Source organism: Bos taurus, chromosome 13 (assembly GCF_002263795.3).
Source record: "Bos taurus isolate L1 Dominette 01449 registration number 42190680 breed Hereford chromosome 13, ARS-UCD2.0, whole genome shotgun sequence".
NCBI lineage: Eukaryota > Metazoa > Chordata > Mammalia > Artiodactyla > Bovidae > Bos > Bos taurus.
The window spans coordinates 70,442,200-70,470,048 of NC_037340.1; the positions used below are offsets into that span (position 1 = coordinate 70,442,200).

The 27,849-nt window shown below is 43.5% G+C and overlaps 2 long non-coding RNA genes across 2 annotated transcripts in view; one reads left to right on the forward strand and one right to left on the reverse strand.

Annotated features, from left to right (window-relative positions):
- Window positions 1–2,440: 2,440 nt before the first annotated feature.
- LOC132346965 (uncharacterized) lies at window positions 2,441–11,087 on the reverse strand. The gene is made up of 3 exons (XR_009497002.1): window positions 11,037–11,087; window positions 5,834–5,877; window positions 2,441–3,714 (listed from the first exon to the last, which is right to left on the reverse strand). It is a non-coding gene; the product is annotated as an uncharacterized lncRNA (long non-coding RNA).
- A 7,458-nt stretch (window positions 11,088–18,545) lies between these two features.
- Window positions 18,546–27,849, forward strand: part of LOC132346966 (uncharacterized) — a 139,242-nt gene continuing 129,938 nt past the window's right edge. Inside the window, exons 1-2 of the long non-coding RNA XR_009497003.1 lie at window positions 18,546–18,984; window positions 19,552–19,651. This is a non-coding gene — a long non-coding RNA (uncharacterized lncRNA). The remainder of the gene's footprint in view (window positions 18,985–19,551; window positions 19,652–27,849) is intronic.

The following is a 27,849-nucleotide window of genomic DNA, read 5'->3' on the forward strand; positions in this document are numbered from 1 at the left end:
CTTTCCTATTTTTTTTTTTTTTTAAAGAGAGTACATGTCTATATGGTTCCATTTTTAATTAATTGCTTAATTTAGTTGGTTGTTCTGGGTCTTCATTGCTGTGCATAGTCCTCCTCTAGTTATGGCGAGCTGGGGTGACTGTTGCTGTACACAGGCTTCTCACTGTGGTGCTTTCTCTTGTTGCAGAGCGCAGGCTTTTGGTGCACAGTCTTCAGTAGTTTGGTGCTCAGGCTCAGTAGTTGTGGTGCTTGAGCTTGGTTGCTCCAAGGCCTGTGGAGTCTTTCTGGACCAGGGAGAGAACGCATGTCCCCTACATGTGGCAGGCAGGTTCTTATCCACTGTGCCACCAGGGAAGTCCTCTTCTCTATCTTTTAACCACATCTTTTCTTGTTCTTTTTTCAGAATTGCCTTGGCTATTCTTAGATTTTTTGCTCTTATGTGGAAATTTGGAATCAGTACCAGTTCCATGAAAAACCCCATTTGGATTTTGATTAGAATCCTATGGAGTTTCCAAATTAATTTATGTAGAATTGGCATCCTCATGATATGTCTCCCTTCTCATCCATAATATAGCTTGCCATTTATTCAAGTCTCCCAAAAATGTTTCAATATGCTTTGTAATTTTTTTCATAAAATCTCACTTTTTTGGGTTACATTTATTCCCAGGTACCTTGATTTTTGACTATATGAATACTGTTTAAAAAAAATTCTTCATACATTTTCTAGTTGGGTTATATTTGGTATATAAAAATTACCAATGGAATTTAAAAAAATTCGTGCTTCAGTAAACCAACTAAACTAAAATATTTCATTTGTTCTAGTGATTTTTAGATTCTCTGAGATTTTTTGATGGCAATCAAATTGTAGGCAGATAATGACATTTTTACCTTTTATTTTTCCAATCCTTATAGCAAATATTTCTTCTTCTTTTGCCTATGAAATTGACTAGGATTGGCAGAAAAACAGGAGGGGAAATAACAGATATTTGTGTGTTATTTCTAATTTTAATGGAAATTCCCTTGACATTTAGCCATGAATAAAAATGTTTAGTATAGCTTTTATTACTATTATATATATATGTACATATCTATTTAGGTTAAAAAACCTATTTCTCATTTGCTAAAATTGTAGGAATGCCTGTTGAATTTTATTGGATAGTTTTCTGCAAGTATTGAGAAAATATATAGGTTTTTATCTCTCAGCATGCCAGTGTGATGCATCACATTGTCAAATTTTCTAACTTTTACCCATTCTTGTATAAATTCCTGGCCTAAACTGTATTTGACCAGATATTATGATATTTAAAAAGTTGGATTCAATGGACTGTTTTGTTTAGGGTATTCATATTAATATTTATAAGTGAAATTGGTCTGTAACTTTTTCCTTATACTATCTGTGGAGGATTGCATCATTGTTAACAATGATTTAATGCTACATTTCCCTTTTGTCAAGTTTGACCTTGAACCTGTGTGTGGAAGTGACTGTCAGTCCCCAACTTAAACTAAGAGATTTCAAGAGGCGTTACAATTCTTTACTAGCTCCGTGACTTTTTCTTTGCCCCACAAATGAGCATGTTCCACAAAGGGATTGCCCCTTTGGCCTGGATCCCTGAATGCAAGAACAGATGGAACACAGATGCAGCCTGGGCTGTGACCTCAGCTGACCTGTAGTCCACATGTAATATGAATGAGGAATAATCTTTGTATATGTAAGCCATGGAGATTTTGGGGTTTTCACTGCAGTAGAGCTAATTAATTATCCATATCTGGTTTTAGAATCAAGGCTAATATAGTCTCATAAAACGGTCCGGTACCTTTCTTTTCTCTGAAAGGATTTATATATGCAGAAAGAGTCTGTTCCTTGAACGTGTGGTAAAATTTGATTATAAAACTGTCTGGGGGACTTCCCTGGTTATCCAGTGGTTACAGGGGATGTAGGTTCGATCCCTTCAGGGAACTAAGACCCCACATGCCATGGGACAACTAAACCGGAGCCCCCGCCGCAGCTACTGAGCCTGTGCGCCACAGTGAAGATCTAGCATGCTGCAGCTGAGACCCAAGGAAGCCAAATAAAGATTTAAGAAAACTCTCTGGGCCTCGTATATTTTTGAGGGGGAGAAGAATTTTGAAAAATGATGCAATTAAAAAATAATTATTGATGTAGTCAGATTTTGTTTTCTTCTCTGTCAATTTTTGTATGCTATTCTTTCACAGAAAAATTCTCCTTGTATCAATTTTATGTCAACCTAAGGTGATTTGTAAGAATCTATTATCATTAAACTTTTCTTGTATATTAATCCTGATCTAACAAGAATATCATTTGTACCATTTTTCTTTTTTTTTGTGATCAATTTTATAAAAAGTTTATCTTCGTAATTATTATTGTCATAGAACGTGCTTGTTCTTTGTTAAAACTTCTTGTCAAGTTTTTTCAGAAAATTCTTGTCAAAACTATTTTTTCATATTTCATTAATCCTGCTCTTATTTTTACTTGCTTATTTCTACTTTTTTGAGTTTTCTTTCTAGGTTTGAAAGTGAATGCATAATTCATTTATTCTCAATATTTCTTACACTAGTTAGCATTAGAGAGTTGACTGCATATAGCAGAGACCCAAAATAACTACAGCTTAAATAAGGCAAAAGTTTATTTTTCTCACATGTGAAAATTTAGGAGGTAGGAGATCCGGGGCTGGCATAGTCACTGTGCTTCACAAAAGCCTTAAGGACTCAGGATCCTTCTGTTTCCTCGTTTGTAGGGTTTTGCTCTTGTCAGTGTGTTGCAAGATAATTTATCTCTATGACGGTTCCAGCAAGCATAAAGGAGGGGAAGAAAGGATTCCCTCCCATGAAGATATGACCTAGAAGTTATATGCATCCTGTCTGCTCATATCTCATTGGCAAGAATTCCTCTTATGACCACACAAGAGATGCTGGTAAATTTGGCTTTTGTTCTGAGAAACCCTATGTCCAGCTAAAAATTAAGGGATCTGTTACTGTGGGAAGAAAGGACAATGGATACTGAGAACAATGAGCAGTCCTGGCCACAGTCCATCCCTTTGTTACCCAAGCATCCATGAGTACTCATCTTCCCAACCGTCCCTACACCAAAGGACGCAACTCCAAGGTCCCCTGCAGTTATTGAACCTAACTCGAAATCTAGGATCTCTGGATTTTCGTTTTCTCCATTAGGTCCATGTGTGGCTCTTTATGGTGCAGTGACTTAAAAAGTACAGGACAGGGACTTCCCTGGTGGTTCAGTGGCTAAGACTCCATGCTCCCAATGCAGGGGGCTTGGTTCAATCCTTGGTTAGGGAACTGATCTCACATGCCGCAACTAAAGATCCTGCATGATTCAGTGAAGATTGAAGATCCTGCCTGCAACAACTAAGACCTGGTGTGGCCAAATAAATAAATAAAAATAGTTACAAAAGATAAATTATCTGCCTCTCACATAGTCAATATACAGGGATGAAGGAGGATCAGAAGAACAATAGTAAAAAGTCCCATTGGACAGAAGGGAAGGTGAAGCACAGAACAGCAAATGCTCTCTAACAATTGATCAAACCCCATTGCCCATCCAGCAGGATTCCCTGTCTTGGAGGAACTCTTTAATTCATCATCTTTGATGTCTTCTGGCATTACCATTTTGGATGTTCTTTCTTGCCCATGATCTTCCCTGGACACATGTGAGGTAGGCCATTCAGAACAGGTTCTCCTTGTGGATAAGAAAGTTTTGGAACCCACTTGTTGGTACATGTCAAGATCAATTCTTTGTCAAACACCCACAGCTAGCTCTTTCTCTTAGAAATAAACTTTTAAACCTGTTTTGAATTTACTTCTGGGCTTTGCTCATTACTTTGTCTTTCAACTTAGTGACAGCTAACTAGTTATACTTAAAAACAAAGACTTCATTCATCTAATCGTTTCCTGGAGGCTGGCTCCAATTTTCTGGCAAAAACATCTTTTAAAAGAAGGTGTTGAATTTGAGGGCCATGGTTTTATCTGCTAAATCTGACACTACACAGCTATCACTCCTAATAGCTGTATTTTGGCAGTATGGAAGCAATTTTCAACCCTGAAAAACCCCAAGCAAATAAGCTCCTGGTCAACTCAGACTGTAAACCATAGGCAGAGTATGCTTCAATGCCAGCCGGCTAGCTTTATTTTGGATTTATATCTCTTCTCTAGGATTTTGTTGAAAGACACAAGAAGTGATAATTCAGACCAACATACTATATATATTATATATGTATTCCTCTAGCACTACAGCCTCACTGAATCTGTGCTCTATCTTCTGAAGCAGTGCAAGGCTGTTTTGCCAAATATTTAGTTTCTATGTAACAAGGATTACTAACTTTCCAACATGCAATATCTGAGTCAACACTGATATCACCCAAGCAGTAGTCTCTGGGTATTTGTTGTGTTCAGAACTCTACTTTAAGGTACCAAAATTAGGTAAGTCTGTGTTTAACAGAAATAGTGGCTTTAACAGGACAAATATTTATTTCTCACATAAAATGCTAGAAGTAGCCAGTCCAGGTCTAAAAGGAGGAGGAGGTTCTTCTCCATGAAATCCTTAGGGACTCAGGCTCTTTTGTCTTTTTGCTCTAGTCTAGTCTTCAAGGTGTTGCCCTTGTCCTTAGGCCTTTATTTTAAAATTTTATTTATTATTATTTTGGCTGCACTGGGTCTTCATCGCTGTTCACGGGCTTTCTCTAGTTTCGTCGAGCAGGGGCTACTCTCTAGTTGTCGTGCGTGGGCTTGTCTCTGCTGTGGCTTCTCCTGCTGTGGAGCATGGGCCCTAGGGCACACGGGCTTCAGTGGTTGTGGCACACAGACTCAGTTGCTCTGCGGCACGTGGGATCTTTTTGGACCAGGGAGTGAAGCCATGTGCTCTGCCTTGGAAGACAGGCTCTTAACCCCTGGACCACCAGGGAAGCCCTCCTTATTCCTTTAGAAGACCCACAGCATAGAGTAATGGTTTGTCTGGGACTTCTTTGGTTTTAGCACCGAAAGTCTTATGTTCTAGGAAACCCCTCCATGCTGGGAAAACGTGTACAGCTGTTCACTACTCTATATCCACCCCAATTAGAAGTATTGTGATAACAATTCTGATGCAAACCATCCAGAGTTAGCATCAAATCCCATAAGTTAAGGGCTTATCCTTTCACAAGACTGCCCTTCCTTTAGATAGCAGCTGCAAGGGGGTCCAGGCCACCCAAACTTCTGACCTATTAGCTACTAGTCTTGAAAGTTCCCACAACTCCACACAGGGGTGATAACTTGTTAGAATGATCCACAGCATCCCCTGAAAGTATGATATTTATAGGTTCAAAAGGATACACATAGGAAGGGGTCTAGGAGCATCCCGATCCAGAGCTTCCATGGCCATGCCCGTGGGGTCAGGGTGCATCACTCTCCCAGCGCATCAGTGTGTGTGCCAGTCTGGAAGCTCCTCTGAGCTTTGGTGTCCAGAGTTTTTATTAAATGGGCATGATTGATTGAATCATTGACCACTTGATAAAATTTAATATCGAGCCCACTGCCCCCTCTCCAGAGGTTGAGCACTTGCAAGTCTCAGCCTTCTAATCATGTTTCTAATTCTATATTTCTAATTCTATACTAGAATTAGAAATATTCTATATTCTATAGAATATAGAAAAATATTCTAAAAAATATAGAATAATATAGAAAAACTCTATATTCTATATATTTTATATTCTAATTCTGTATTTCTAATCATGTACTTGGTCTATCTAGCGAAAGCCCCTATCCTGGTGCACTCTAGGATCCCATCCTCAGTCATTTCATTAGCATAATAGAGATGCTCTTACCACTTAGGAAATCTCCAGGGTTTTTGAAGCTTCCGGCCAGGAACCTGGGACAAAGACCAGACAAATTACTTACTGTACCATCACCACCATGTTTACATTTCCACCAGCAGGAAGGTGAAAAGTGTCAGGAAATCCCTTTGAGAACATGATCAGAAAACTGTACATATTACTTTGGTTTACAGTCCACTGGCCAGAATGTCAACACTGGCCATTCAGACTATGAGAAAGGCTGGGAAACGTGGTCTTCATTCTGAGCAGCTGTGTGCCTAAAAACCAGAGGTCTTATTATTATAAGAAAGAGGGATGATGGGCACTGAGGTACAGTTCCCAGTCTAAGCCACATTTATTTCTTTGGTAATTCATGAAGCCTACACATTTTCTTTGATGTCCTGTTTTAGCTTGTAGCACACTATGAGATTGGTATGTAGTATTTTCATTGCTTCTCAGTTCTAAATATTTTGTAATTCTCTTGTGATTTCCTGGAGAAGGCAATGGCACCCCACGCCAGTACTCTTGCCTGGGAAATCCCATGGACAGAGGAGCCTGGTAGGTTGCAGTCCGTGGGGTTGCTAAGAGTCGGACACGACTGAGCGACTTCACTTTGACTTTTCACTTTCATGCATTGGAGAAGGAAATGGCAACCCACTCCAATATTCTTGCCTAGAGAATCCCAGGGATGGGGGGGCCTGGTGGGCTTCCATCTATGGGGTCGCACAGAGTCAGACACGACTGAAGCGACTTAGCAGCAGCAGCAGCAGCAGCTTGTGATTTCCTCTATATCCCATTTAAAAGAGTGTTTCTTAATTCTCAAAACAATATTTTTCTTTTTAGTAGGCAGTTTGATGATTGAAAATTGAATTCCATTGTTATCATAAAATATGAGCTAATGATATCAAGTCTTTGAAATTTATTGACTGTCTTTTGAAAGGTTGCTGCTGTGAGCTGTGTGTTATGCCAGGATTTGTGACCTCCAGAGGAGAGGATTTCGATCTGGAGTCAGAGATGGGGGCTTGACTGCTTGAAGATCTTTGTGTAGCAAAGTTTTATTAAAGTATAATTGAGATACGAAAAGCTTCTGACATAGACATTAGAAGGGGACAGAAAGAGTGCCCCCTTGCTAGTTTTTAGTAAGGTGTTTTAAGTCTGTTCAGTTCAGTTCAATTCAGTTCAGTCACTCAGTCATGTTCAACTCTTTGCAACCCCATAGACTGCAGCATGCCAGGCCTCCCTGTTCATCACCAACTCCCAGAGTTTGCTCAAACTCATGTCCATTGAGTCGGTGATGCCATCCAACTATCTCATCCTCTGTTGTCCCCTTATCCTCCTGCCTTCAATCTTTCCCAGCATCAGGGTCTTTTCCAATGAGTCCATTCTTCGCATCAGGTGGCCAAAGTACTGGAGTTTCAGCTTCAACATCAGTCCTTCCAATGAATATTCAGCACTGATTTTCTTTAGGATTGACTGGTTGGATCTCCTTGCAGTCCAAGGGATTTTCAAGAGTATTCTCCAACACCACAGTTCGAAAGCATCAATTCTTTGGTGCTCAGCTTTCTTTATAGTCCAACTCTCATATCCATACATGACTACTGGAAAAACCACAGCTTTGACTAGATGGATCTTTGTTGGCAAAGCAATGTCTCTGCTTTTTAATATGCTGTCTAAGTTGGTCATAACTTTTCTTTCAAGGAGCAAGCATCTTTTAATTTCATCACTATGGTCACCATCTGCAGTGATTTTGGAGCCCCCCAAAATAAAGTCTGTCACTGTTTCCATTGTTTCCCCATCTATTTGCCATGAAGTGATGAGACTGGATGCCATGATCTTCGTTTTCTGAATGTTGAGCTTTAAGCCAACTTTTTCACTCTCTTCTTTCACTTTCATCAAGAGGCTCTTTAGTTCTTCACTTTCTGCCATTGGGTGGTGTCACCTGCATATCTGAGGTTATTGATATTTCTCCCGGCAATCTTGATTCCAGCTTGTGCTTCATCCAGCCCAGCGTTTCACATAATGTACTCTGCATATAAGTTAAACAAGCAGGGTGACAATATACAGCCTTGACTCTTCTTCTCCCAGTTTGGAACCAGTCTGTTGTTCCAAGTCCAGTTCTAACTTTTGCTTCTTGACCTGCATACAGGTTTCTCAACAAGACTATGTTTGTTAGTGAGCTGCTAATCAGATAAGAGAGACACCTCAAGGCTGAGGGAGTTTTACCAGGCCCCTCTCCCACAATATGCATTTTTGAGATAGGATGGCATGAGGTTTGTCATCCCTGGCTATAAAACAATTGACGTGAATACTGATTTGTTGAGCCATTATCAGCCCAAGGTTTGAGAAAGGGGAAAAAAAGGTTAGTCTTAGGCAGAACTGGTTTCATCAACAGAGAAGGGGAAAAAAAAAAAAAAGCCTGCCACTTGCAGTTTGTTTCCTCCTGCTGCTTGGGGACCTCTGGCCTTCCTACCTGTTACCCTCTCACTTTGACAAAGACTTACTATATGATCAATTTTTGTAAATTTTTGATATGAGCTAAAAAATGGTCTCTATTGTCTGATGCAAGATTAAAATATGAACTTTCATCACTTGTGTTGATCAAGTGTATATCTTTTTCCAAAAATGTAGGATCATATTATACATATTATTATGCAAAGTTCTTTTAAAGATCTAATATGATAGAAATATTTCCACGTAGATAGTTTAGGACCTGGTGTGTGTGTACTAAGTCACTTGGTCGTGTGTGTCTCTTTGCGTCCCTGTGAACAGCAGCCCTCCAGGCTCCTCTGTCCATGGGATTCTCCAGGCAAGAATACTAGAGTGGGTGGCCATGCCCTCCTGCAGGGGATCTTCCCAACCCAGGGACTGAACCCACATCTCTTAAGTCTCCTGCATGGGCAGGCAAGTTCTTTACCACTAGCACCATGTGGGAAACCCTAAGACTTGGTACATAGCCTTAATTATTTCAATAGGATAAATTCCATGTGTGGAATTGCTCCTTCAAAGGATATGCTTTAAAAAAATTTTTTTTATTGTGATAAAAGTCACATAAAACATTATTTTAACTATATTTGACTGTGCATTGCACAGGCACTAAGTACATTCACATTGTTGTACAACTCTCACCATTATCCATCTCCTGAATTGTTCACCTTCCTAAACTGAAACTCTGTGCCTCTAAACACCAAGTCCCCCTTGCCCCACCCCCCATCCCCTGGCCCCTGGCATCTACCACTGTACTTTCTGACTCTATGAACTTAGTCTTCTGGTACCTCATATACTAACACACATATATAGAATCTAGACAAGATAGTACAGGTGAACCTATCTTCAAAGTGGAAATAGAGACACAGATGTAGAGAACAAACATATGGATACCAACAGGGGAATGGGGTGGAGATAAATTGGGAGATTGGGATCGACACCTATACTTCCCTGGTGGCTCAGATGGTAAAGAATCTGCCTGCAAGGTAGGAGACCCAGGTTCAACCCCGGGTTCGGGAAGATACCCTGGAGAAGGAAATGGCAACCCACTCCAGTATTCTTACCTGAAGAATTCCATGCACAGAGGAGCCTGGCTGGCTACAGTCCATAGGGTCACAAAGAGTTGGACATGACTGAGCAGCTAACACTTTCACTTTGGCTTCCCTAGTGGCTCAGATGGTAAAGAATCCACCTGCAATGCTGGAGACCTGGGTTTGATCCCTGGTCAGGAAGATCCCTTGGAGAAAGGAATGGCTACCCACTCCAGTATTCTTGCCTGGATACCACTCTGTGAAATGCTAAAAATCTATATACTACTATGTATAAAATACATAACTAATGAGACCTTACTGTCTGGCACAGGGGTCGGGGGGGAAGGGAGGAACATCTATTTGTAGGACATATATTAAGTTAATCCAGGCAGCACTGAAGAATATATATTACCATATGTAAAATAGATAGATAGTGGAAAGTTACTGTATAACACAAGGAGCTCAAACTGGTGCTCTGTGACAACCTAGAGGGATGGGATAGGGGCTGGGGTGGGAGGGAGGTTCAAGAGGGAGGGGCTATATGTATACTTAGGGCTGATTCATGTTATTGTATGGAGAAAAGCACACAACATTGTAAAGCAATTATCCTCCAATTAAAAATAAAAAAAGAAAAAAATGCATTCCAGTATATAGTAGGTGCAGACAAATACTGTTTGATTCAAAAGGTATGCTTTTTAAAAAGCTTCTTCTAAATTACTGCCATGGTTGTCAGTTTGCCTGCAAGAGGGGTCAAACCAGTTTTCACTTCCTTCCGTCCTGGAGAACACGGTCCATTTCTTACACCATCTCTAGCATTGTGTATTAAATATCATCACAATTTTATCGTTGCTGGTGGTCAAAGTACCTCCTTTGGCTAATGAGGAGAGAGAAGCTTGAGCATGTACAGCAGCTGGCAAAATCAAGCTGAGGGAGCTCCGGGAATGGATCCTGCCTCTCATTTCCTGCCCGGGGCAGGGGGTGGAAAAATGACAAAATCCAGCTGTGCCTGTCTTTTCCATCCAGAATTGTGAATTCTAGAGTTTGTTTGTTCCATCCAGCACCGACTGAGCTGAAATTCTGTGAAAGAGGTGTCCTTCTCCGGAGGGATGAACCAAACCTGCCAGGCTCTATGCCTCATCCCAGGACAGCAGAGCTTGACAAATATGTTTCAGCCAAATGCCTTTTCTTAGCTGGAAGCCAGAGAACAATCAAGTTTCTCTTTTGCTGGCTGTGTAGCTCAGCTGGGTCCTAGGAGCTCTGGTCTCTGCCCAAATGTTTTTAAGACTTCCTTTCAGAAGCTGGCAGCAAGGGGACCACCCACCTCTCCCAGTTAAGGTTATTGGTCCTTTGGAAGAAGAGATGTAACCACGAAGTGCAGAAACTAAAATAACAATTGAATGTTCATGCTTCTGGTCCCATTTGAGCCTCACAGCACTCTGTGAGCTAAGAGTGATTATTGTTCCTCTTTCATAAATGAGTACGCTGAGGGTTAAAAAAGGCTAGGGAAATTTTGCTGGTTTACACAGCTAGAAAGAGGCGCCTCTCCTGATTACCTGCCTTGTGTAGCCTGCTGTCCTTTATCAGTCGCCATCAACATTACTCTATTTTCTTAAATCACTGATCACAATGTGCAATTTTTTGCTGTCTTTGTCTACTTATTGTGTTAGACAGTCTCCAGTGTGGCACCTCATGATCCTCACCTCCTAGTATTCATGTCATTGTACAGTCTCCTCCCACTTTGAATCATGCTGGTGTGACTGATAGAGTCTAGAAGAAATGATGACCTATGACTTTCAAGGTCACATCATAAAGGGTAGAGTTCTGCTCTGCTTTAGGAATCCAGCAGCCCTTGCTTTGGAGATGCTCAAGCATCCCAGGGAGAGACCCATATATGAAAAGTAATCAGGGCCTCCTGCCAAAAACCAGGACGAACTTGTCAGCCCCGTGAGTGACGCACCTTGGAGGTGATCCATCAACCCAGTGAAGCCTTTGGATGACTGCAGCCGAGATGACTTTAACTGCAGACAATCTCACAAGAGACCTTCAGCCAGAACCTCCCAGTCAAGCTGCTTCTAAGTATCTGACCCACATGTGATCACATTTGAGCTACTAGAAGTGAAAGCGTGATATATAATAAATGTTTATTGTTGTTGGAAGCGATTTGTTATATAGCAATAGATAGCTTAAAACACTCTGTCTGTTCCCCCTGGCAGACTGTAAACGCTGTGAGGGCAGGGCCCATGTCTCTCTGATTCACCACTTTCACACCTAGAATGATGCCCAGCACACAATAGCAACTTAATACATATTTAGTGAATAATGAATCACTGAAAGATGAAATAGAGGTCGAAAATCTTCACGCTCTCTCCTCACTTCTAGAGACTTCCCACAGACTCTATTGCTTCTCTTTCTTCATGGAGTTGAGTCCCACACAGCCACCTGGGGAGTGGGCTTTTTTCCTGCTGCCTACGCAGCAATTCATAGTTAATTAAACCTTCACATAAACAGAACAAGGGAGGATGTAAAAGTAATGAGCTGACAGCCCAGTGTGTATTACGTGGGGCTGAGAAGAGAATTTAATTTAGAGAAGAATTATGCACAGGCGGAAGAGCGGCCCATTAAAGCAAACCAACTGTCTGGAAAGAGATAAAACAAAAATGGATTCTGCATCCTGCAAAATAAATAGCAAAACTTCTCATTCTGGGCGCTTTGGGATCCTCAGAGATGAGCCCGAGGATGAATGGGAAAGGGAAACACTGGATTAGGGAGACGGAGGTGCAAAAGGGGGCCCCTCCAGTTCTCCCATGTGGATTGCAAGATGTCTTGCTGGAGCTTAGCCCTTATACTAGAATTGCTTTGCTCACAAACTCTCTGTCTTGGTGTGGGTTTCCCCCAGAGTGGACACTAAGCTGCGGATTCAGGTGCAAGCACTTTACTGGGAGTTGCCAGGAATACAAGTAGATGGGGAATTAATCTAAGGAAGGAAAGGCAGTACATAAAGAATGGGTTATTATTCCAGCTACTATGGGGTCGTAAAGAATTGGACACGAATGAGTGACTGAACACCACCACCACCACCACACTAAGCCACTGGAGGTTAACTCCATGGGGGAAAACTTTGAGAGACCTCAAAAAACACACACATTAGATTTATCTCAAAAGGTGAAGGAGCTGGGATAGTTGTACCCCCATGCCCACAGGGGGATGTTAACTCTCAAGCACTAGGTAGATGCTTACCATGGCAAAAAGTCTGAAGGCAGGCCACTGGCAAAGTTGTAGGTGTCACTGCTGAAAGTGAGGCTGGTGTGCATAGAAAAAGTAAGGGGATTTGGGGATTATGGCTGGGGCATTGAAGAGAATTGGCTACATCATTCCTGACTCCTAAAGAACTCTGCAAGTTTGACTTGTGGGCCCCTAGATTCCAAAGATCCAGAGGTCCTCACTGATTTTGTTGGCCACCTCTCTATCCCAGATCAAGTCAGTTCTACTCTTCCATCATTAAAAAAAAAAAAAATATATATATATATATATATATATAGCTGTGCCAGGTCTTATTTGCGGCACTCAGGATCTTTGATTTTTGTTGTGGCATGAGGGACCTAGTTCCCTGACCAGGGATTGAACCCAGCCTCCCCTGCATTGGGAGTGCAGAGTCTTAGCCACTGGGCCACCAGGGAGTCCCTGTCACTTTTAATATTCTCATTTTCATTATCTTACTTCATTTTACCTGGATCATTCATTTACTCCACAGACTTATTTCTAGCCCCCTGAGCTATGTGCTGGGGACACAGAGTGAACAAACACTGATGTGGAAATGACAGTCTGGCTTTTAGAGTCCATAGTAACTCTTTAACATGCTCCAGAAAAAACAAGTTGGAGTATAGGATTTACTAAAGCCATATAGTTGCACAAGGCTCCCTAAATTCATACCACAGGCTCAGAACATCCAGGAGATAACAAGCGCCTAAATCAGCCATTCTGCCAGAGGAATTGCAACAACGATGATTTGGGGAAATCTCTTTTTCTCATTTGTCTGCAGCCTGAGGCCTCTTCTCTAATCCTAAAGTATTTATTGAAAGGAGGCACCACCATGCTATCACACTTCCAGAAATTTATGGGGTAAATATCAAATTAGTACCTTAGATTAAGCCCAACTTGTAATGATATCTCTGTGGTATACACGGAAACTAAAAAGTAAACAACCATGTTGATTTTTTTTTTAGAGACAAATTCACGCCCAGTTAATCAGCACATGCCAAGAGAAGGCCACATTGCTCATTATTCATTCACTGAAGAAACATTTATTGAACACTTATTATGTTCCAGAGGCTATACTAAACACCGAAAACTAGCAATCAAGAAAACAAGACGACATTTGAGGTCAGGAGGGCCAGGTCATGTAGGCTATGGTGAGGCATCTGGATTTTATTCTTCGTGAGATGCTATGACTCCAGTTCTTCACTCCTCCTTATATGCATGACTGTCGTTATGTAACTTAACATATGATTCTGGGCTTGGCTGTGTCACTTGCTTTCACCAATGGGATATTAGCAAACACTTCAAGTGGAGGCTTGAGAAACACTACACGATTGCGCTTCCTCACTCTAGCTCCTTTGCCTTGGCCAGCCTGCTGGAGACTACTAGAACTGTGGAAAAGTGGCTGGGGCAATCCAATTATTCAGTTGAGAGATTGAACAATGTGCAGCTCACCTCTTGGTTTATTGTATGAACCTAACCAAGATCCGGAGAAGACAATGGCACCCCACTCCAGTACTTTTGCCTGGAAAATCGCATGGACGGCGGAGCCTGGTGGGCTGCCGTCTATGGGGTCGCACAGAGTTGGACATGACTGAAGCGACTTAGCAGCAGCAGCAACCAAGATCAGCTGAGCCCAATCCAATCAGCAGAACCTCTCGTATTCATGATTATATTCCACTGGGGTTTTGTGGTTATTTGCTATACAGTATTATTGAGACAATAGATAAGAGATACAAATGTAAAATCATTGGCAGGTTTGAAGCTGAGAGGGGTATCATCAATGTTTTCAAAAGAATCCTCTGGTTACGGTATAAATAATATACAATATGACAAGGATAGAATCAGAGAATCTAAAATTATTCAAATATCAGTGGCAATCTTTGGGTGGACTCAGAGTACATACTGACATTTTCTCAACATTTTCACAATAATAGTTTCATTAGGAGAGGTCGAGGACCTTGCAAATATCATGATAGAATATTGAACACTTAAGCAGTCCTATTTGATGTGGACTATTTTTAAAGTCTTTATTGGATTTGTTACAGTATTGCCTCTGTTTTTTATTTTTTTGGCTGTGTGGGATGTAGGATCTTAGAGAAATGAACCTGCATCTCCTGCATTGGAAGGTGAAGTCTTAAAAGCTAGATTACCAGGGAGGCCCTAGCACTTCTATTGCAACTGCAGCTGATATATTTTCCTTGGGGTAGCTTCCTTTAACTGTTAAACACTGTTTACTTTGGAGAAAACATCTCTGACACCCCCTAGATGAGACTAGATTACCCTGTTGTAAAACCCCCCCCAACCCTTAACCATAATTGTGATAAAGGATGACACAATCTGTTTAATATCTATCATATTTTACTGGAAGCTCCATGTGGGCAGGGGCCATGCCTGTCTTCTTTAGTCCTATCTCCCTGGCACAGTGCTTGGTACACAGAGGGCTCTCAATGCATATTTATTATAATGATAGAGTCTAACTCCTACTAGGGAAAAATAGTTACATGCTGTATTAGTTAGTGTTGGCTAGGCTGTAGGAGGGGCTTCCCTTGTGGCTCAGATGGTAAAGAATCTGGGAGACTGGGTTCTGTCCCTGGGTTGGGAAGATCCCCTGGAGAAGGGAATGGCTACCCACTCCAGTATTCTTGCCTGGAGAATTCCATGGACAGAGGAGTCTGGTGGCTGTGGTCCATGGGGTTGCAAAGAGTTGGACACTGAGCAACTCACACACACAGACTGTAGTAATGGAACACAATAGAATGCTTTAAGTTTTTTAATATACAATTTAAAGTCTATAGAAAAGTTGCAAGAATTGAGCAAAGGACTTCTATACTCTTAATCCAATTCTTCAGTTGTTACTATTTTATCATAATTACTCTTTTGGTATGTGTCTCTCTTCTGAACCATTTGAGAGTAAGTTACTGATAGCATGGCTAATTACTTCTAAATATTTCAGTGTGTATTTTCCCCAAAGACTCTTTTATATTATCCCAGTAAAAATAGAAAAACAATGACATTAACATTGATACAGTAATATTATGCAATCCACAGATCCATTCAAATCTTGTCAGTTGTATCAATAAACATTCTTTGTAAGCACCCTTGTGTTCCTGGTCCAGGATCCTACCATACATTCAGTTGTCACATCTCTTTAGTCCACTCCAGTCTGGAACAATATCTTTTTTTTTTTTTTCCATGTCTTTCATATCTTTGACATTTTTAAGGAGCACTAGCCGGATACTTCGGAGAAGGCAATGGCAACCCACTCTAGTACTCTTGCCTGGAAAATCCCATGGACGGAGGAGCCTCGTAGGCTGCAGTCCATGGGGTTGTGAAGAGTTGGACGTGATTGAGCGACTTCACTTTTAATTTCACTTTCCACTTTCATGCATTGGAGAAGGAAATGGCAACCCACTCCAGTGTTCTTGCCTGGAGAATCCCAGGGGTGGCGGAGCCTGGTGGGCTGCCGTCTATGGGGTCTCCCAGAGTTGGACACAACTGAAGTGACTTAGCAGCAGCAGCAGCAGCTGGATACTTTATAGAATGTTTCTCATATTATCTCCTTAGTCTGAAGTTTCTTCATGATTAAACGCTGATCATACATTCATTTGTAGATATTAAACACTGTGAGTTCACGTTGCTGTCTCCAATTTCAGTCCAGCTTCTAGCCTCCCTCCTTTCCATGTTTGCATGTTCTTCCTCTGATGATGAGAAACCTGGCTTGCCTTGGGTGCAACCAATAAGTCTGGTCACTTATTTTTCCCAACTGCCCTGGTGCAACCAATCTCCTGCTTACACAGACCAGCTCCTCTGCCTCGATTGCTACACATGTCACCCTCATGGGCTGTGTCCCTTATTTCACTGTGGCTTTGCTGGACAAACCCCGCACCCCACAGCCTCCACCATCCCGATTGGCATGGTGAGCCTGGACCCCAATATCTCAATGCTCAGGCAGACTAAGTGAGCACCAACTCTGACTCCACAGACTCCCTCGATGGTGCTGCCAGCTGTTTGTTTTTCGTTCACATAACAGTGTGGGCAGATGGAGAGCTTTTTGGTGTTGGAGGAGGTCAAGGAAAGGAAGTGACCTCTGATTGACCTGCGAGCTGGACTAGGGCAGTCAGGGGCTTCACCCTCACCCCCATCAGTTTTTTGGGGATGTAACTTCTGCCCTCCATCCCCAGAGTGGGAACCATTTTTAAGGACTCAGCCAGAGAGGATTAAGGTGTTGAGAGCATCTGGACCGTGTCCATGGCTGAACCCTGCAAAGCCTCTAAACATTTAAGAGGCTGATGGGCAGGTGTGGAGGTCTATTCATCTTGAGGTGCCCAAGACAAGCCTCGTGAATTGCTTGCTTAAAAGCTGCCACCTGTTAACCTGGACCGGCTGCCTCCTTCTGCCGGTTCTCCGTGTATGCGGGCTGGTTTTAGATTTCACCTGGGAAGCTCCCGAGGTTGTGAATCAGCAGAAATTACAAAGCTTGAATTCTCAGCCTACTACTCTCACTCCTCAGCCTGGACTTTCCACTCGCCGTCTTATTCTTTTTTCTAATTTATTAATTTTATTTTCTCTTTATGGTTGCACTGGATCTCCACTGCTGTGGGTGGGTTTTCTCCAGTTGCGAAGAGTGGGGACTACTCCCTAGTTGCGGTGCGTGGGCTTCTCATGGCAGTGGCTTTTCTTGTTGGGGGGCATGGGGTCTAGGGCACGGCTTCCGTGGTTGTGGTGCACAGTTTAGCTGCCCTGCGATATGTGGAATCTTCCCGGACCAGGGGATGGAACCCATGTCCCCTGCATTGGCAGGCAGACTCTCATCCACTGGACCACCAGGGAAGTCCTCCACAGCCTTATTCTGATTAGAGGAATTTCACCTTGGTGACACTGATGTTTTCAGGTGGCACTGTTTCACTTTGCCTTGAAAACTTCCCACCTTTCCCTGTCCCTGTCTCCTTTAATAGGAGAGACTTCTCAATCCGACAAATCCTCTGTGTTGGGTGGTTGTGCGCATGCTGCTGCATTTAAAATTGCCTTTTATATTTTTGAGATTAGTTGTTTGTTCCTTCATTTGCTATTATTTTCTCCCATTCTGAAGGCTGTCTTTTCACTTTACTTATAGTTTCCTTTGTTGTGCAGAAGCTTTTAAGTTTAATTAGGTCCCATTTGTTTATTTTTGCTTTTATTTCCAATATTCTGGGAGGTGGGTCATAGAGGATCCTGCTGTGATGTATGTCGGAGAGTGTTTTGCCTATGTTCTCCTCTAGGAGTTTTATAGTTTCTGGTCTTACGTTTAGATCTTTAATCCATTTTGAGTTTATTTTTGTGTATGGTGTTAGAAAGTGCTCTAGTTTCATTCTTTTACAAGTGGTTGACCAGTTTTCCCAGCACCACTTGTTAAAGAGATTGTCTTTAATCTATTGTATACTCTTGCCTCCTTTGTCAAAGATAAGGTGTCCATATGTGCGTGGATTTATCTCTGGGCTTTCTATTTTGTTCCATTGATCCATATTTCTGTCTTTGTGCCAGTACCATACTGTCTTGATGACTGGCTTTGTAGTAGAGCCTGAAGTCAGGCAGGTTGATTCCTCCGGTTCCATTCTTCTTTCTCAAGATAGCTTTGGCTATTCGAGGTTTTTTGTATTTCCATACAAATTGTGAAATTATTTGTTCTAGCTCTGTGAAGAATACCATTGGTAGCTTGATAGGGATTGCATTGAATCTATAAATTGCTTTGGGTAGTATACTCATTTTCACTACATTGATTCTTCCAATCCATGAACATGGTATATTTCTCCATCTATTAGTGTCCTCTTTGATTTCTTTCACCAGTGTTTTATAGTTTTCTATATATAGGTCTTTAGTTTCTTTAGGTAGATATATTCCTAAGTATTTTATTCTTTTTGTTGCAATGGTTAGTGGAATTGTTTCCTTAATTTCTCTTTCTATTTTCTCATTATTAGGGCCAAAGAACTAAATAGACATTTCTCCAAAGAAGACATACAGATGGCTAACAAACACATGAAAAGATGCTCAACATCACTCATTATCAGAGAAATGCAAATCAAAACCACTATGAGGTACCATTTCACACCAGTCAGAATGGCTGCAATCCAAAAGTCTACAAGCAATAAATGCTGGAGAGGGTGTGGAGAAAAGGGAACCCTCTTCCACTGTTGGTGGGAATGCAAACTAGTACAGCCACTATGGAGAACAGTGTGGAGATTCCTTAAAAAACTGGAAATAGAACTGCCTTATGATCCAGCAATCCCACTGCTGGGCATACACACTGAGGAAACCAGAAGGGAAAGAGACACGTGTACCCCAATGTTCATCGCAGCACTGTTTATAATAGCCAGGACTTGGAAGCAACCTAGATGCCCATCAGCAGATGAATCGGTAAGAAAGCCGTGGTACATATACACAATGGAATATTACTCAGCCATTAAAAAGAATACATTTGAATCAGTTCTAATGAGGTGGATGAAACTGGAGCCTATTATACAGAGTTAAGTAAGCCAGAAAGAAAAACACCAATACAGTATACTAATGCATATACATGGAATTTAGAAAGATGGTAACAATAACCCTGTGTACGAGACAGCAAAAGAGACACTGATGTATAGAACAGTCTTTTGGACTCTGTGGGAGAGGGAGAGGGTGGGATGATTTGGGAGAATGGCATTGAAATATGTATAATATCATGTATGAAACGAGTCACCAGTCCAGGTTCGATGCAAGATACTGGATGCTTGGGGCTGGTGCACTGGGACGACCCAGAGGGATGGTATGGGGAGGGAGGAGGGAGGAGGGTTCAGGATGGTGAACACATGTATACCTGTGGCAGATTCATTTTGATATATGGCAAAACCAATACAATATTGTAAAGTAAAATAAAATAAAATAAAAAAAACCAATACCCAAGAAAAAAAAATAATAAAATTGCCTTTTGACTCTCTCTTCTAGGTTCAGAAGACATGGAACAGTATTAGCAAGACGAGCTTTGGAGTGGCAGAGTTCTCGGTTCAAGTTCCAGCAGCACTGCTTCCTGGCTGTGTGACCCTGGGTGAGTCACTTCACTCTTCTGAACCTCATTTCCTCATCTGTGAGAAGCAGTCTCCGTCAGAGGGTGGTGGTGGGGATTAGATAACGTAATATGTAGAGAGCGCTCAACTTAATTTGATGCTGGCAGTTGCTCTCTTGCTCCTTTGTTGTTTCACTTGTTCTAGTAAGGATGTTGGAATGTGCCATCCACAAAGTACATGTTTTAATATGTTTTCCAGTTGCAGTGGGTTAAAAATTATGCTGAAAGTCCTACCCTAACCCTGGCTGCCAGTAACTGACCTGTCCATCCACGAGCACACACCCACCTGAACACGGGCAGGAATCTGCACCGGGCCACCCTCTTTTCTGAGCATTGCACCTACAGGCATCCCAGACTTCAGCTGCAGAGCAATGAACAGCCAGTCTTTGGAGCCCCTTGAACAGCCAGTGCTAGAGATCAGGGCTCTTATGATCGAGCCTCCGGCAGCGAAGAGGCCCTCATTATAGCACAGACCATGGAGCAAGTGTTTGAGGGCTTGGGGAGGGCAGGGTCCTCCTGTTGGGAAGACCGCTCTTGCCTGTCAAGACTCGGCTCTGATGGGTACTAAGGAGGTTGTCAAAATCCCCTGTGAACTGGGAGTTGGACACAAGGACCCGTGTTTCCTGATAACCAGCCAACCATGCAGGTCTAGCTCCCCAGGTCCCTCCTTGGAGCTGGTACCTGAGTCTCCCCTTCCTGTCCACCAGCCTTTAACTTGGCGGCAGGGCTGAGAGAGACGACTCGGGGAGCCCCAGCCCTTACTGCAGTGTCAGCACATGCTGGCTAAGTCTGGGAGTTCCATGCACCTTCCGAGGCTGCCCACGAGCTACTCAGAGATTGTGGACTGATTATTAGATAATGGACCAGTTAGTGGGCCTTCTCAGGTATGCGTGGGACCACTGGATTTGATCCTGGCTTAATTGGGTGGTTTGGGCTGATGACTCACCTTTCTTCCATACGGGAGGCTTCCATGCAGAGAAAGCTGCAGACAAATTAACCTCGAAGACTGACTTGAAGTTACCTTGGCCACTGACAGTTACACTGAGCTGAGTGCAAACGCAGGCCCTTGTTGCCTTGTGAACCTGGCGGCGTTGCTATGGAAACCAGAATTCTGCTATCTCTCTGGTTCCCTGGGGTTGGGGGTGGGGAATGGGATGGGGGTTGGCAAGGTGGGGGCATGTAGAAGGTGTCCCCTGGGAGTGTAGAAGGTGTCCCCTGCGAGTGGAGAGGCCTGGCCGGACTGGGAAGGTGGGAACAGGAGGTAGGGAGGTAGAAAACATGAGCTTGGTAGGTGAGGTTAGGAGAAGAGCTGGGAGCATCTCACTTTCTGAGATGGGGACTGAGTCTCCATTCTCAGCTGAGCTCCAAATTGAGCCCCCAGGAAGCCTTCCTTCTGGAGAGTCCCCCTTCCCAGGCTTCACAGCTGACTGGTGGAAGGGTGGTGCCGGGTATTCCCTCAACAGAAATCAACAGTTCAGCTTAGCTGAGAAAACTCCTAGCAGAATGGGGTCCTGACTGACTTCTGTCCTCATGTAAGTCTGCAGCAACACAAAAGCTTGTGACTTGTGAGCTAGAATAGAAGCAAGGCTTCTGCTCTGACATGTACACATTTGGACCTGACGTGAATAATGAAAATACAATTCCCATCTACCTAGAAGGCTCTTTTGAAGGTGAAAAGTAATAATTGCCTGTGAAAACATTTTATATTCTTTGCTGCCCCAGACCCAGGAGGCTTGGTGGATCTCCACCTTAGGGAACGGTGGTTGGTGGCGGGCCCTGTTTCTATTGTAAATATGAAGGTCTAATCTGGAGACTTAAAGCTGGCTTGATGCATCTTCCTGCTTTCTCCTCTCTCTTTTCCTGTGTGATTATAAGTCAGCTCTCCTGCCCCCAACTAAATTGTCAGCTCTGTCCGAGATGGGGACCATATCTCATTCATTTCCGCAGCTTAGTTCCTCCTCCTGCCCTGACTCTTTCCTACCCTGTGCCCTTTCTGGGGCAAACACAGAACTTCATCCCTGTGATACCAAGTAGGTAGGGTTCTTGGCCTTCTCCAGTCAGTAGAAATTGACTAGAGCCCAGACAGGAAATTCAGGCAAGGCTTTATTAGGGCTCCTGCACTGGCTGCGGGAGGGAGCAAAGACAAGTAACAGGTTCCCTTGCTTGCTCCCCTAGTTGGTGAGCTCATTCCTTATATGGGGTGAGGGTAGGGGTGTGCTGGAAGGATGGCTTAGGTGTTTTGCCCACTCCTTAGGTAGTGTTGTGCAGGGGGCATGCGCAGTACCCTGCTTTTTCTCCGGACACTCAGTGTTTTTTGCTCCCACTACTTCAGAAACGGCAGGTGGGTTTTTTGGTCTTTGTGTCTTTTGGTCTAGAATTTGCCCCAACTGCCCATGCACACAGCTATTTTTAGTCCCATGTAGTTTCTCTGTATTTTGTAGCTCCAGGTGTCCAGGTGCAAGCACTGCAGCAAAGGGTCTCAGGTCCCAGGCCTGTCTCACCTGGTAGGAATGCAATGTTTATTGTTTGTATCTATAGCATTTAAACGGAGAAGGCGATGGCACCCCAGTCCAGTACTCTTGCCTGGAAAATCCCATGGACGGAGGAGCCTGGTAGGCTGCAGTCCATGGGGTCGCTAGGAGTTGGACACGACTGAGTGACTTCACTTTCCCTTTTCACTTTCATGCATTGGAGAAGGAAATGGCAAGCCACTCCAGTGTTCTTGCCTGGAGAATCCCAGGGACGGGGGAGACTGTTGGGCTGCCGTCTACGGGGTCGCGCAGAGTCGGACACGACTGAAGCGACTTAGCAGCAGCAGCAGCAGCATAGCATTTAAAAATCTAACCAAGATTTATAATTATCTCAATGTCTCTGGCTCTCGGCTGTTTTGAGGGGGCCTCTCAGGATCAGATCCTGAGAGGATTCAAGGGCAAGGAGTGTGTTTAGGAGGTGATCCCAGGAGCATCAGTAGTGGGAGGGGCAAGTGAGACAGGGTGGGGAAGGAAGGCAGTAAAGGATGCAGGGTGGAGAAAGTCAAACTGTGGGTAGCCGGGGCTCAGCCCTGCTGGGGGGTCTCTGGGAGGCAGTGCAGAACTTGTCTCACCAAGGAACAAGGAGCTGGGGTACTTATCTCTCAACGCCCATCAGTGTTTGAGGAGGTCATTGAGAGGACGTGCAGGTTGACCCTTGAGCGGGACCAGGGCAACTGGAGGCTCCACCTCCTGTGCTTGGGATGTACGTTCTACCCACTGTTCCCACACAGTGTGCGTGGTTCCAAGAACACAGCCTTGAGAGGAGAGAGAAGTGTGTGTTTAGATCATCTGGATGGCTGTGTATGACTAAACCCTGCTAAGGCCTCTTCATAAGCTTTAAGATTCTGTTATGTGCCAGCCTGGATGGGAGGTGGGTTTGGGGGAGAATGGATGCGTGTAGATATATAGGTTGAGTCCCTTCACTATTCACTTGAAACTATCACAACGTTATTAATGGGCTATTCCCCGATGCACAAATGTGTTTTGGTGTTTAAAAAGAAAAAGATTCTGATGAGCGGGTGGGGAGATCTACCGTCTCATGGTGCCCAAGACAAGTCTCGTGTGTAAGCTTCTTTGCCACCTGCCAATCCGGGGTGCTCTCTCCTTACCCTCCATGTATGAGGACCAGTTATAGATTTCACCCTGAGGATAAATACCCATATACATCATACCTGATATATCGAGGGGCTTTTATTGTATTTATTTGGCATTAGTAGTAGAGAACCCTCCTACTAATGCAAGAAATGTAAGAGACAGGGGTTCAATCCCTGGGTCAGGAAGATCCTCTGGAGAAGAGTATGGCAACCCACTCCAGTATTCTTGGCTGGAGAATCCTATGGACAGAGGAGCCTGGCGGGGCTACAGTCTGTGGGGTTGCAAAGAGTTGGACACGGCTGTTGCGCATGGTTGTTGCGACTTAGCAACAACCGATAGTTATTTTACATTGTTGTGTTACTTTCTGCTGTACAACACAGAGAATCTGCTGTATGTATTCATCTATCTCTTCCCTCTAGAACCTCCCTCCCACCACCCCCATCCCGCCACTCTAGGTCGTCACAGAGCACTGAGCTGAGCTCCAGCTGAGCTGCAGCAGCCTCCCCCCAGCTGTATACTTCAGCTTCAGCAGCTGAGCTCCAGCTGAGCTCCAGCAGCCTCCCCCCAGCTGTATACTTACACACGGCAGTGTACCTATGTCAGTCCTGCTCTCCCACTCCATCCCCCCACCCCCTCCCCTCTTGTGTCCACCTGTCCGTTCTGTTGAGGGGCTTAACAATGGCATATTTCCCTTCACCCCTCCACTTCCTCCATGTCTGGAAGCCCATGGCTGATTTGCTTGGTGATTAACTCATCAGGTGAACAAGGCTGAATTTATAAGCTTAGACCCATGTGATTCCTCATAACTTTGCCCAACTCCAGGGCCTTTGAGATGACCCCCATGATCCAGGTCGGGACTCCAGGGCCACTGAAATGACCCTCATCATCCAGACTGTCAGCTCAGCTCTGGGGTGGAAGACAGGTGAGAAGGGAGTCTGGTGATGCTGGTATGTGGGCACACACTGGTCTACAAGAGTCTCAACCACTCATTTTGGCTCTTAGCTGTCAGTGACATGAACCACAGGGCCCACAGAGAAAACACAAACCAGCCACTCAGGAAGAGTCACATAGCAGATAAGGCTCCCAGCCCAATCTCTGATCAAAGTTACTACCTGATTTCATGGGCTTTTTCTTAAGTCCCATAGGATAGGAAAGTAGCTGGATGCCAAAGAGAAGTTCATTATAAGCAGCTCTTTGAGGGCCGAAGCAGCAGGGCCCTTCCATTCTCTGAGGTGTGGCCTAACTCAGAGCCGGCACTAGAACACCTGGAGGTTAGGCTGGGCGCTTTAATAAAGTGACCATCTCTTGGGCAAGCATGGGGTCTTCTCCACGTTCCTAACACAGGGATGGCCTCATGCTTATTGAGTAGCCAAGGATCTCATGACCTTGGTATGGTTTTCCTCTGTGGCAGGGCTGCACCTTCCATGACCCAGCATCCTGGAGCTGGCCATGGTAGTGCCCCTACCAGGCTGACCTTCACAACCAGTCTTCCTCTTGCCCTGACCCTGTATCTCAAGAAAGGGCATGTTCCTTTAACTTGGAACAAAAGCCATATACACTCCTTTCTTATTTTTATTTATTTTTGTGCCATGCTGTGCAGCTTAATGGATTTTAGTTCCCCAACCAGGGATCGAACCCTGGGTGCTTGGCAGTGACAGCATGGAGTCCTAACCTCTGGACTGCCAGAGAATTCCGCACACATTCTTAATTACATTTTCAGACAGTTCCTAGAAGTGGGATTATTGGTTCAAAGGCTGTGATTACTTTTTTTGAAATGTATTGTCAAATTATCCTCCAGAAAATCTAGTCACTCCTTCCCTTCTTTGAACACTTGCTATCACTCAATAATATTATTCAAAAAAATGTTTCTAATTTGGTAAGCAAAACAATGTTCTTTTATTATTTCCTGACTATATCTGATAGCTTGTAATCTAGTCTATACTTTTTATGTGCTAATTATCTTTCTTTATAAATTATTTATTAAAAAATATTTATTTATTTATTTGGCTACATCTCATCTTAGTTGTGGCATGTGGGATGCTCAGTGGGGCACATGGGCTTAGTTGCCCCTTGGCATGAGGGATCTTAGTTCCCAGACCAGGGATTGAATCCCCACCCCCTGCATTAGAAGGTGGATTCTTAACCACTGGACCACCAGGGAAGTCCTGGTGCTGATTTTCTTTCATAGAAGACCAATAGACAGTGATGTAAAAGCTTTGTCCCCTCTTCCTAATTTTTTTTCTGGGCATCTCAGTGTTCCATGAGACTGGGCTTTACACCAGGGAAGTCAATTCTGTTTGAATCCTTTACTCAATCCTGAGTTGTCAGTGTTAGAAGTGGGGTAGGGATCTCTGTTCCCTGTGTTCATGGTTTTCTGGACATAGTACTGGGAATTCCTTCGTGTCCTGCATTTGTCATGCACCGAGTCTGTCCTGGGCTGAGTTTCCTTGTCTTGTTTGGTGTTAGGAAGAGATTAGAAGTGTCCTCCACAGGTGGGGAGCAGAGCAGTAACTGAGAAAACAAGTGGGATCAATACCTAATCCTGTGCAGCCAGCCAGCTTTTTTCAAAGCCTCATATGTATTGATTTCTGTGTGTGACACTTCCCTTTCTTGGGTAATCAGTCCCTTTGCTTAGCAAGTGAACAAGTGAGCAGTCTTATTCCTGCTTTGTAGGAGCAAGGATGCCTGTTTAACTCCGAGCAGCTGAAAGGGGAGAGAGGGAGGCCCAGAGGGTCCTCTCTGGGTTACCTTCTCTGTGCAGTGGCCTCGATGACCTGGGTATTTCTTTTGGCCTCATTCTTGTTCTAGATTTGAAACCTCACATGTCTGGGGTGGGGACATGGAGCAGAGCCATGTGACTTAGCAGCAGCATGGTGGGGGAAAGTCAGGAAGTTCAAAGGAAGAGAATAAAATTTATTAAATGCCCACTGTAGCTTCCAGTGAGATAAGCATGATGACTTTCATTCTATAGATGGAGGGTGTGGCTTAGGGAAGCTAAGTTACTTACCCCAAATCACACACTGGTAGCGTTAAAATGTGAACCCAGATCAGAAAGATAGCTAAGTTCCTACACAGCACGGCATCCTACAGCCTTGACCTGAGGACCTCTACTCTAATGTCATGTAGTCAACTAATACCTGGATGAAACTCTTCAGTCTGGGGCATTGACAAGAAACCAGGGATGTATACATCTGGGGCAAGAAGACATGTCATCAAATATTGCAAGGATTGTGAAATGAAAGAGAAGTTCAAATTCTTTTTGTTGGTTCAAAGGGCAACATTAGGATGAGAGAGTGGATGTTACCAGAAGGCAGATCGTGCCTCCCTAAAATGAAACATCATCTAAGCATCTGTATGTTTTAAATAAATGGATTGCCCTTAGAGCTTCCTCAAAAAGGAGATGCTTTTGTATAACTCTGTATATTTGATTATGCTGTTCTTTTGTCTTGGAGAGCTCAGTGAATTCCTACTTAGACTTTAAGACTCTGTATGGGTCTTAGGCGGAGAAGGCAATGGCACCCTACTCTAGTACTCTTGCCTGGAAAATCCCATGGATGGAGGAGCCTGGTAGGCTGTAGTCCATGGGGACGCTAAGAGTCGGACACGACTGAGCGACTTCACTTTCACTTTCATGCATTGGAGAAGGAAATGGCAACCCACTCCAGTGTTCTTGCCTGGAGAGTCCCAGGGATGGAGGAGCCTGGTGGGCTGCCGTCTATGGGGTCGCACAGAGTTGGACACAACTGAAGCGACTTAGCAGCAGCAGTAGCAGCATGGGTCTTAGGATCTAGAGATTATCATACTAAGTGAGGTAAGTCAATAGACAAAGACAAATACCACATGATATTGCTTATACTTGGAATCTTAAAAAAAGAGATACAAGTAAACTTAACAGAAATAGACCCACAGACGTAGAAAACAAACATGAATACCAAACAGGAAAGAGGGGGGAAAGATAAATTAAGAGTTTAGGATTAACAGATACACACTACTATATATAAAATAGATAACCAACAAGGACCTACTATATAGCACAGGGAATTATATTCAATATTTTGTAATAAGCTATAAGGGAAAAGAATCTGAAAGAGAACAGATATATGTATGTATAACTGAATCACTATTTTTACACCTGAAGCTAACTCAACATTGTAAATCAACTATACTTCAATTAAAAAAAGAAAAACTCAGTGCAAATGTCATCCATCTGTCCATCCACCCCAAAGTATTTATTGAGTGACTATCATGCACTGGGGAATGTGTTAGGAACTGTGGATCCGTGATGAAGACAGGCGCAGTCCGAGGCCCTAGGAACTTACGTGATGGAGTGAATCTCTTCCTGTGCCTTTGTTTGACACGAGTTTACTCAAGCAATTTTAATCGATCCTCCTCTGTGAACCACCTTCCAACTGCCTGTGGCTTCTCTGCCAGAGCCCGTCTCTGGGCAAAACTCAGCAGGACAGGAGAGCCGGAGGCTTAACATCTGTTGGAAGCAACCCTCAACTAGTGCATGATGGGAACTGGTATATTAAATACTCAGGATCCCTAGTCCTT